Source organism: Symsagittifera roscoffensis, chromosome 6 (assembly GCF_963678635.1).
Source record: "Symsagittifera roscoffensis chromosome 6, txSymRosc1.1, whole genome shotgun sequence".
NCBI lineage: Eukaryota > Metazoa > Xenacoelomorpha > Acoela > Convolutidae > Symsagittifera > Symsagittifera roscoffensis.
This window is the reverse complement of record NC_087067.1, coordinates 48,285,138-48,297,423: the sequence shown is the minus strand read 5'-3', so window position 1 is coordinate 48,297,423 and position 12,286 is coordinate 48,285,138. Positions and strand designations below refer to the sequence as shown.

Here is a 12,286-nt window from a genome sequence, read left to right as displayed (position 1 = left end):
TTGAAAAATGTGGGGGAACTTTGAATTCGGAACTTTGGTTGTGATTTGGTTTTTTCCTCACGCAAAATGAGATACAACAAATTATTATCGGAATGCGTCGAGTGATTTTAGTCTAATTTTGAGCAAATAAAGGGAACGAGCAGGCTTATTTATGCTTAATTTAGGTCATTTACAATAGTTTACTTGTGCTTAGTTTCAAAATTAATCAACTAAATTAGTTTTTGGGAATCAAACTGGAATTAGTTTTTGAAATTTTTGGGAATTACTTTGGGAATAATAAATTTCAGTAAAAAACAATGAAAATTTTATCAGAATTTTTTTGTTTTTCTTGTCTTTTTGTACAAAAATTGTTGCTCACTTTGCTTTTTTTACTATGATTTTCGAATATGCCTACGCTCTTGTTCACGTTTTTTGTTCATTTTGGTTTTTAAAAGCCGCCGTCAGAACATTTTGTGCTACTTGCACAATAACCGGCTGTCCTTGTTTTCCTTTCTTTTTCTGTTCCACTCAAAAAAATCAGGTATCAATTAATCATCGGAATGGGTCGAGTGATATATCATATTAAAGCCATTTTAGTTGTGATTTGAACGACATTAAATTTTTCCAGTGTCGAGAAAAACCGGTTGAAAATTTTTATATTTCAGTCTAATTTCGAGCGAAAAAAAATTTTTCGTCTTATTTTTATTAGGCTTATAATTGTTAGTTTTAAACCTAACTAAAATCAATAATTGTTTTTTTTGTATTCAATTGGTATTATTCATTGCTTTTTTGCGCTTTCCTGGTCATAAAATTTCAAGAACGAAAAAAACTCGAGAAATTTTTTTAAATTTTTTGAATAGTTGTTGGATGTGGAAAGTTGTTGACAAATGTACCTAACATTTTTTAAACATAAAGTTTCAGGCTTTCATTAGTTCTATCATCTCACCAATAACAAAAAACGATGAACTTCATTTTCTGTTACAAAACAACAAAAGAGGTTAAGATAGTGCCTCGCAGGGAAAAATCACAAGTCGTAAGCTCTTCTGCGAGTTGGCTTGGATAACATTACATAATTTTAAATTAAAGAGAAAAATTATGCTGATTTACAATCAGTTGATAACGATCAGGTCAAAAAATTCTGAACTCTCGTTTGTGTACTGTTTTAATTTGTTTGCAAAACAGCCAACTTTTTTTGACATTTTTTCATTAATTTCAGGAAAATAAAAAGATACAAAGTTAGCTGACCTTGACTTTAACTAAATTTTGATTAAAAAGGTTGATTTTTGTTTTCTCTGGACCAAGTCAGTTTCCTGGAAACTGCGAAACATTTAGGAAACAAAGCGATGATCCCTTCAATATTTGCCTGTAGTATTTTTGAAAAATCTCATTAAAAATAGATATCAGAAACTTGCAATAAGATGCTGGCTAAAAACAGATCGCAAATGCTCAACTTTTCGTTTTTGTTGAGCAATCAAATTGGAGAAAAATTGAGACAAAAAAGATAACTATAAAAAGATAATTTGGCCTTTAGCAAAAATTACGCCAAATTTAGCACGTGTCTTGTTAAACAAGAAAAGAAAAAGAAAAAAAAACAACAACAACCACAACAACATTGACAACTATTGCAACTATTGCAAATATTGCAACTATTGCAACAATCGCAACTATTGCAACAATAGCAACTATCGGAACTATTGCAACTATTGAGGAGTTTGTCAACCCTGACACGAAATGATGAGGAGAAGCGACAGAGCGATAAGACCGCCATCTTATTTTGGTTTTCGTGATCACTCGGAAGAAAATCCAAAAGAGGACACCGTTTTTGCGTCGCAGAGAGTTAGTGACGATGAACAAGAGGATTCATACAACGAAACTGAAGACAAAATAGAAAATGAAGAACAACATATTGGGGCGACTCAACAGCTTCGTGTTATGACCCTCGTTGAGCAAGACCATTATCCTGTCGTACCTATTACAAAAAACGTCACAAACTGTTTGTTTGACGCCTTTGGAGGGTCTCTCGACAGATCTAAGGAAGTTCAAGAAACTGAATGGGGGAACAGATGGACTGTGAGTGTGAACCTCCAAGGCAAACTGTATTTAATCCCGGGGGGAAACCTTGGCCGTAAATACGTTGATCTTTTAACGAAAGAAGTCTGCCGATTGAACCAAAACGAATGTTCAGAACGACATCTTGTATTCAGCCGATTAATCTTACAGCGGGACCCAATGATAAAAACCACACGTGATTTGAGAGCTTTGATAGGAAGACGACTTGAAGACTGAGAATATAGTAAGTTCAATATTCTACTACGAGAAGCCAAACGATGTTCACAAAAACAACCGAGGAAACCTATGAAAAAAACAGATCTGAAGACGAGCACACCGCAGTGGTTTTTGCACGAATGATGATGGAAGGGAAAGTTCGGTCTGCCATGCGTTGGCTGACAAGCAGATCTGGCGGAGGTTTGCTCCATCCAAATGACGAAGTTATTGATTCGACAACAAAAACAAGAAAATTAGTCATTGACATTCTGAAAGAAAAGCATCCCGTAGCAAAACAGTCAAAAGAAGAAGCAAGAATACAAGTAGACAGCTTGCCTGAGTTAGAAACAGTAACCATCACTTCTTCTTATATAGAAAAAATTGCGAGGTCAATGCACGGTGGAGCCGGACCTTCAGGAACAGATTCGGAACACTGGAAAGACGCATTTCTTCGATTTGAAGGACACAGTTCGGCTTTGAAAGACGAAGTGGCAGCGCTGATCACAAAGATAGCTAACGAAATTATTCCATGGAACCAAATACGAGCATTGATGTCAGGTCGTCTGATCGCTTTGGACAATTGCCCCGGAGTTAGACCCATTGGCATAGGTGAGTGTTTGCGAAGAGTAATGTGTAAATGTATGGCCGAAGCGACCAAAAAAAGATCTCGAAGAAACTTGTGGATCTCAACAACTAGCTTGTGGTGTGAAAGCAGGAATAGAAGGAGCTGTACACGCAGTGAAGGAGTTGTTTAATAGCACCAAAGAGGACGGACATGGTCTTCTATTGATGAATGCCTCAAATGCATTCAATGCATTGAACAGGGAAACGGCTCTATGGAATGCTAGAATACTTTGGCCAAGGTGCTTACGATTTCTTTTCAACACATATAGAGGGTATGCACTGCTAATTGTTGCAGGAACGACAGAACTTCTTTTCAGTAGCGAAGGCACTACACAGGGTGATCCACTAGCGATGTTATTCTATGGGGTTTCATTGATGCCATTGATTGAATCACTCAAAGACCGAGATAAGTATTTACAAACATGGTATGCAGATGATTCGGGAGCTCTCGGCCCATTAGAAAACCTGGTTGAACGGTTGTCATCTTTGACTGAAAACGGCCCGAAGTATGGCTATTACCCCGAGCCAAGCAAAAGTTATTTGGTTGTTCACCCGAACTTTGTTGAAAAAGCTCATCAATTGTTTGACAGGTTCGGCATCAGAATATTTGAAGGTAGACGATATTTGGGCGGATTTATTGGCTTTGATGAAGGCAAAATTTGTTTCACTTTAAAAAAGGTCCAAGAATGGTTGGGGATTGTCTTGGCGAGTTGTCCAAAGTGGCAGAAAAAGAACCTCAAGCTGCTTTAGTCGGATTAACAAGATCACTGCAATGCGAATGGAATTTTGTCCAGAGAGTAGTCAAAGATACGTCGCAGTTGTTTGCTCCTCTCGAGAAGATGTTGGAGGAAAACTTTTTGCCAAGCTTACTAGGAACTTCTAGTGTCACACACTCAGATCGTGTTTTATATTCACTTCCTGTCAAAAGAGGGGGACTAGGCGTGCGAAATCCAATAGAAGGTGCCGAACTAGCATTTTCCACTTCACGTGAAGCAACCGACTGTCTCGTGAGTTCGATCCTTCTCCAAGATGATTTCGACCAAACTCTACAAAAAACAAAGATGAGAGAAGCAAGAAATAATCACCAGGAGAAACAAAATGCTGTGGACAAAGATAAACTCGATGAATTGCTTGCAGTTTTACCAGCAGATCAAAAACGAGCGATCCAGAGAATAATCGACAACAACTGTTCCTTGTGGCTAACTTCGCTGCCCTTGTTGAAAGATAATTTTGATTTGTCAGCCACAGAGTTCAGAGACGCTCTATGTGTCAGGTACAGAAAACCACTCAAACGTTCTTTCTCGAGATGCGATGGATGTCAACAAGATTTTGACTTACAGCATGCACCTTCTTGCAAGAAGGGCGGACTGGTAACACTACGACACAACGAAATAAGAGACGCAGTGGGCGATCTTGCTTCAATTTTGTGGAAAGATGTGAAAAGAGAACCTGTCGTAAAAGAACCAGATGTAGAAAATGGAACCCCGGCACTAATAGCAGATCTTTCAGACACTGACGCTCCGTCTTACCAAAACCGCAATCCCATGAATGTACTGAAAACTTCAGAGATTGAGAAGAAAAATGAGTACGGACCAGCTTGTGAAGAAAAGCACATGTCTTTCACTCCACTTGTCACTTCAATAGATGGTGTTTTGGCACCGGAGTTCACGTTTTTCGTCAAACGACTAGCAGATGGCCTGGAATCAAAATAGGACCGCCCATATAGTCATGTCATGTGCTGGGTGAGATGTAGAATTTCATTCGCTATACTAAGAGCAACCAACATTTGCATCAGAGGCACAAGATCCAAATGGCGATCCCTCAGCGTTGAGGACGGTTACACAATTGGAATGGCATTCTAAAAATTCACACGCTGTTAACTGGGGCTTTCATCGCGCATAACTGACTCCTATGATATTAGAATTTCGACACCATTTGCATATTATTTCGAAGAATATGAGATGTTTGATGATCAAAAAAACAGGATGACAACTGTGAACAAGCAACGAAAAACTTTTCCTTGCACCATTCAAAACCAATGTATTTTGATTTTAAGTTAAATTTACACTGAATTAGAAAAAAAAGATAACTATTGATTGCAGATGCTATAAGGCAGTCAGGACGTTCAGAGAATCGACCTAATATCACCAGTCATTTTAGTTTCAGCTGAATTGAGAAACAGTTCAACGCAAAACAATTTGTTGTTGGTTGACCATGTTTCAACTTATCGACAGAAGTGAGCTTGAAGAAGTTTGAGCTTCAGTGTGATTGTTCTGTTACAACTTAGAAACCAAAATGGATAGTACGAAAAACGAGCAAAACTTAGTTGAAAATTTGTCAGCATCTTTTTTTTTAATCTTAAAAGGTATTTATTAAGGAAAATCTAGTTTCCATACAATCTTGCCAAAAATGGTGTTTCTGTTTTCTTTTCACGCAAAAATGAAACAACTAGGTAGTACAAATAAATTTCAGATTGCTTTGAGTAATATATTTAATGAAAATTTATTCAGTCTTGGTTCGCTCTCTATGAAAATTAACAAAGAAATCATGTTTTTGCGCAAAACAGCTTGATCAAATAAATAAGTTCTAAAACTTGGGTTACCAGCAAATGAGAATCGAAGCGTAGCAAATGTTTTGGTCCAAGCTTTCAAGCTTTTTCAATTTGTTTTCATAAAAAATAAAAAATTGTTTTGTGTATTCTTCAATCGTTCGATTAGATTTCAAAGGTCACTTGATGAAGAACAAGAGAAAACTCATCGAGAGAAATATTTTCAGAAGATGAAATTATTCAAAAGAATACACGCACTCAGAAAAGCGCATTGAACGTTATATCAATAATTGTAGGAACATGTGCTACTTGCACGCAACTGAGTAATTGCGTCTGGTATAGATAACATTTTCAAAACGCTACTCCAATTATCCTTCAATTCTACTTATGAATAATCGGCCCAAATCATTTTTGTTTTAATGAGCAAATTGATTAATCTGTCAACACTTAAAAATTTTTCGAGGTTTTTGTTTTTACATTTTCAATGTTTCGAAAAACTTGAAGCAAAAAAGTTAAAATTAAAATTGTTAGTTATTGTTAAAAATATGTCGAGGTTTTTGTTTTTACATTTTCAATGTTTCGAAAAACTTGAAGCAAAAAAGTTAAAATTAAAATTGTTAGTTATTGTTAAAAATATGTCGAGGTTTTTGTTTTTACATTTTCAATGTTTCGAAAAACTTGATGAAGCAAAAAAGGAACTTTAAAGCGATCTTTCTCTTGCCTTTAATTGATTTTGATAGTGATTTTGCTCAAAAATCAGCTCCAATTTTAAATTTATCTGCACTTACGTAGTCTGAAAAACAGATAAAGTTAGAGTTCAATTACAGGTTATTCAATATAGCAGCCAATAGTTGCGGAAAGTTATATAATTTTTGTTTTGCATTCATAGAAAGAAAATTTTAATAGCCAGAAATAATAACACATCAAGCAGGAGTATTAACCAGATATAATAAAACATCAAGCGAGAGTATAAGTTTTTTATGTTAAATTGCAGCCATCTTCTTTCGACTGTAAATTGGCTGAAATGGCTGTTCCTTGTGGCTAACTTCGCTGCCCTTGTTGAAAGATAATTTTGATTTGTCAGCCACAGAGTTCAGAGACGCTCTATGTGTCAGGTACAGAAAACCACTCAAACGTTCTTTCTCGAGATGCGATGGATGTCAACAAGATTTTGACTTACAGCATGCACCTTCTTGCAAGAAGGGCGGACTGGTAACACTACGACACAACGAAATAAGAGACGCAGTGGGCGATCTTGCTTCAATTTTGTGGAAAGATGTGAAAAGAGAACCTGTCGTAAAAGAACCAGATGTAGAAAATGGAACCCCGGCACTAATAGCAGATCTTTCAGACACTGACGCTCCGTCTTACCAAAACCGCAATCCCATGAATGTACTGAAAACTTCAGAGATTGAGAAGAAAAATGAGTACGGACCAGCTTGTGAAGAAAAGCACATGTCTTTCACTCCACTTGTCACTTCAATAGATGGTGTTTTGGCACCGGAGTTCACGTTTTTCGTCAAACGACTAGCAGATGGCCTGGAATCAAAATAGGACCGCCCATATAGTCATGTCATGTGCTGGGTGAGATGTAGAATTTCATTCGCTATACTAAGAGCAACCAACATTTGCATCAGAGGCACAAGATCCAAATGGCGATCCCTCAGCGTTGAGGACGGTTACACAATTGGAATGGCATTCTAAAAATTCACACGCTGTTAACTGGGGCTTTCATCGCGCATAACTGACTCCTATGATATTAGAATTTCGACACCATTTGCATATTATTTCGAAGAATATGAGATGTTTGATGATCAAAAAAACAGGATGACAACTGTGAACAAGCAACGAAAAACTTTTCCTTGCACCATTCAAAACCAATGTATTTTGATTTTAAGTTAAATTTACACTGAATTAGAAAAAAAAGATAACTATTGATTGCAGATGCTATAAGGCAGTCAGGACGTTCAGAGAATCGACCTAATATCACCAGTCATTTTAGTTTCAGCTGAATTGAGAAACAGTTCAACGCAAAACAATTTGTTGTTGGTTGACCATGTTTCAACTTATCGACAGAAGTGAGCTTGAAGAAGTTTGAGCTTCAGTGTGATTGTTCTGTTACAACTTAGAAACCAAAATGGATAGTACGAAAAACGAGCAAAACTTAGTTGAAAATTTGTCAGCATCTTTTTTTTTAATCTTAAAAGGTATTTATTAAGGAAAATCTAGTTTCCATACAATCTTGCCAAAAATGGTGTTTCTGTTTTCTTTTCACGCAAAAATGAAACAACTAGGTAGTACAAATAAATTTCAGATTGCTTTGAGTAATATATTTAATGAAAATTTATTCAGTCTTGGTTCGCTCTCTATGAAAATTAACAAAGAAATCATGTTTTTGCGCAAAACAGCTTGATCAAATAAATAAGTTCTAAAACTTGGGTTACCAGCAAATGAGAATCGAAGCGTAGCAAATGTTTTGGTCCAAGCTTTCAAGCTTTTTCAATTTGTTTTCATAAAAAATAAAAAATTGTTTTGTGTATTCTTCAATCGTTCGATTAGATTTCAAAGGTCACTTGATGAAGAACAAGAGAAAACTCATCGAGAGAAATATTTTCAGAAGATGAAATTATTCAAAAGAATACACGCACTCAGAAAAGCGCATTGAACGTTATATCAATAATTGTAGGAACATGTGCTACTTGCACGCAACTGAGTAATTGCGTCTGGTATAGATAACATTTTCAAAACGCTACTCCAATTATCCTTCAATTCTACTTATGAATAATCGGCCCAAATCATTTTTGTTTTAATGAGCAAATTGATTAATCTGTCAACACTTAAAAATTTTTCGAGGTTTTTGTTTTTACATTTTCAATGTTTCGAAAAACTTGAAGCAAAAAAGTTAAAATTAAAATTGTTAGTTATTGTTAAAAATATGTCGAGGTTTTTGTTTTTACATTTTCAATGTTTCGAAAAACTTGAAGCAAAAAAGTTAAAATTAAAATTGTTAGTTATTGTTAAAAATATGTCGAGGTTTTTGTTTTTACATTTTCAATGTTTCGAAAAACTTGATGAAGCAAAAAAGGAACTTTAAAGCGATCTTTCTCTTGCCTTTAATTGATTTTGATAGTGATTTTGCTCAAAAATCAGCTCCAATTTTAAATTTATCTGCACTTACGTAGTCTGAAAAACAGATAAAGTTAGAGTTCAATTACAGGTTATTCAATATAGCAGCCAATAGTTGCGGAAAGTTATATAATTTTTGTTTTGCATTCATAGAAAGAAAATTTTAATAGCCAGAAATAATAACACATCAAGCAGGAGTATTAACCAGATATAATAAAACATCAAGCGAGAGTATAAGTTTTTTATGTTAAATTGCAGCCATCTTCTTTCGACTGTAAATTGGCTGAAATGGTATAACACGTTCTCTACGCCTCATCGTCGCCATCGCCATCCTCATCTTTTTGGTTGTGGTCTCGGAGTTCGTTTGCAAAATTTCGTAGGTCTCTAGCGACTTTTTTTCTGAGTTTTTCAATGAGATCGCGAAACTTTCCTTGGTATTCCTCGTTTTCGAAATATTCATACAATCGATTTGCAAAGTATTGGCAATTATCTTTGAAGAGATTGTATTCTCTTGCAAGTTCATCGTTGTCCTGCAAAACCATGAAGAAGTCTGAGAGACTGGCATCAGCAGAGGGCAGAGTCATTTCTTTCAACTGTTCTATGTATCCATTGTTTTCACATCGTTGTTGACGTAGACGAAAGTATAGGACTTCATTCTTAGCTCTCTCTGCATTATCAGCCATCACGCGGCTTCTCTGCATTATCAGCCTTTTCGAATTCTTTTCAATCGACCACCACCATTCCTCGGTCTGCACTAGAAAGATTGCATGAAACATAGGGTAAAAAGACACATTAGGCATTGCATGAAACAGAGGTTCCTTCCACATTTCTACTTTTAATATTTTCTCATCAACTGCTAGTTCATTTAGACGTTGCACCAACTGCTCAGCATTCAATTCATGTGCAGCTTCGGCTGCGGGTTCATGTCCAGTGTTTTCGTCGAAGTACAGCTTGCCCGTCCATGCAGAGCCTTTCAATGTGCTCATCTCAAATTTTCAACAAGACTTCAGAGGAAGTAAACCCTGGAATTAAAAAACGATTAATCAATCTGCCTCGCGACCTTGCGCATAATTGTTTCACACAAAATATTGTATTTCAAGGGAAAAGATTGAAATTTGGCGCAAAACTTGACCGATGTGAAAGTATTGTCTTTGTTGAGCTAGTACAGTTATTCAACTAAGTGATTCAACTTGCAAATTTCTGGCTTGAAAATTCGTTATTATTGTGATGCCTTGTATACTAAAAAAATGCTCTTTATTCACTCGTCTTAGCTTTCAATTTAGCTTTGAGTTCAACTTCAAAAACATAAAACTATGCTTTGTGAGGAGATTTTTTATTTTCAAGCCGAATCAAAAAGTCATCTTTACAAATATCGGACAATTTACAACATCAGCGAATTGAACGCCGCTTGTTATAAGCAAATCACATCATTGAAGTATCTTTTTCTAATTGAATTCATTTTGTTGAATTGTGTATAAAATTTTTTTAGCCCATTTCTTGAGCCATGAGAACAATACAGCAAACTATCAACTAAAATTTTCACCGTTTATCAAGCGGCCTTGAAAGTAAATAGTTCCAATTAAAACAGGGATAGCCGGTTTGTGTAGCATAAAGCACAGAATGTTCCGACCATAGTCTTAAAAAACCTTTTTTTTCAAATTCGTTCGAGTGACGACTGAAAGGGCTTTTACAAAATATATCACGCGATCAATTCCAAAGATTGTTTATGTTACCTGATTTTGCGTAGAAAACAAAAAGATTAAAAAAAACTAAAACACACCCAATGCAATGTTCATCCGCAGTTTTCAAATGGTCGAACAAAAAGTTTTCTACAGTTCTAACCGTTTAACAGACTGCTGGGTGAATTTTTTGAATACCACTACTCCATTTCATTTATCTCTAGAAACATGAAGCGAAATCTTGAAATCTCAAGGATTTAACAAAACGACCGTCCACAAATCAGTGCAAATGAAAAACCAATTGCATCATAAACTCTTGCTTATGAAAAAGTTTAGCCATTTTCTTGAGCATGAGAATAATACAACAAACTATCAGCTAAAGTTTTGACTTTTAATCATGCGGCTTTGAAAGTAAATAGTTCCATTTAAAACAAGGATAGCCGGTTAGTGTGCAAAATGCACAAAATATTCCGACCGTAGTCTTAAAAAACACATTTTTTCAGTGCAGTGTGATGAAATAATCTGAACAAAAAAATAGAAATTATGCATATTTGACAATCATAATCAAATAGGACTATTGGAGAACAGGTTTTTAGTAAAAAGTTACAAAACAAAAAAAATTGAAAAAAAAACTTTGAAATTTTAAATTTTTTATATATTTTGTAGAATTTTTTTGAATTTTTGAAAATTTTAATTCCCAAATTGGCGCTATAAAACTCCAAAAACTAATTTTGGTCGAGTAAAACTAAGTTTTTACGGCTTGAAAAAGCTATTGTAAGCTTGCACGCTCACCTTATAAGTTTGAAACTAGAATCAAAAACTTCAAACCGGCTTTTCTTGACACTGTCAAACTTTTGAAATTTTTAAGTTCATTTAAATCACGACTGAAAGGGTTTTTATAAGATATATTACTCGAACAAGTCCGAAGATTATTTGTGGTACCTGATTTTGCGTGGAAAACAAAAAAAACACTAAAACACACCCGAATGCAAAAATCCGCAGTTTTCAAAATGTTTTTAAAGTTCTAACCCTTCAACAGACTGTTGGATTTTGATTTTTTAAATACCTCTAGTTCGTTTTACTTATCCTCAAAAACAGGAAACAAAATGTCTAGATTTTAGCAAAACAAACTTTGAAAAATCCGTACAGTTCAAACAACCAATTGCATCATAGACTCAGCAGCGTCATAACGGAAAATGTCTAGAAATCAATAGAAAATCTGGCTGAAAAAAAAACAATACTTTTGATAATTATTCCCAAAGCGCCAATTCACTTGTGCCTTTGAAAAAAATCAAAACCGGATTTTGATGCTTACTTTTGCTGCTAATATGATTCTTTTGTCGATTAAGTATATGCTTGAGGATAGATAATGAAATTCAATCGAAATAAACTTTTTATAGAACCACCAAGAATGAGTGAACTACCAACTCGATTGTCTTTAACTCACATCTGACATAATTTTGCTGTTACAATACCTGCAAAATTAATTTTTAACATCAATCAACTTCCTTTTCTTTTTAAAGTTAGTTAGAGTTAAATTATTAAAAACTGTATACACTCACGGTAATATCTTCTTGTAGCATTTTTTATCAAAACCAGAGTTCTGCTTTAAAAACAAAAATTTCGGTTAAAATCAAACGGTTTTTCGTTTAAAAATGCTAGTTTGCGCTAAGTTTTTGCACTTTTTCGTTTTTTTTGCAAACTTCCGGCATATCGATCCAATACGGCCTTAAATCAGTTAATTATTTACGTTTGTTCATGACTAGATGTTGCGAATTTCATCCAGAATTGCTCCAAAAGTCTATATATTATTTAACTTGATTGATTAGATCACTGGAAGACACAAATTTTGAAAAGAAAGGGCTTGAGTATCGAAAAACGAATACAGAGAATATGTTCGATAGGGTAAAATTTCGAAAAAAAAGTTTTGGCAACCAAAGTATTTATGTGTGATCGAAAGACTAGTTTTCTTCAAGTTTTATATGTTTTATATTAGTTTTTTTTATTCTAATTGGTTCATTGCTAGAAGTAACTAGTTCGTATAAAATAAGTTTCATAATACGAC

The 12,286-nt window shown here is 34.9% G+C and overlaps 1 protein-coding gene across 1 annotated transcript in view; it reads right to left on the bottom strand.

The window, feature by feature from the left end:
- The window catches only part of LOC134847574 (B9 domain-containing protein 1-like), a 271,610-nt gene that overhangs the window by 38,082 nt on the left and 221,242 nt on the right, over nucleotides 1–12,286 (bottom strand). The window lies entirely within an intron of this gene.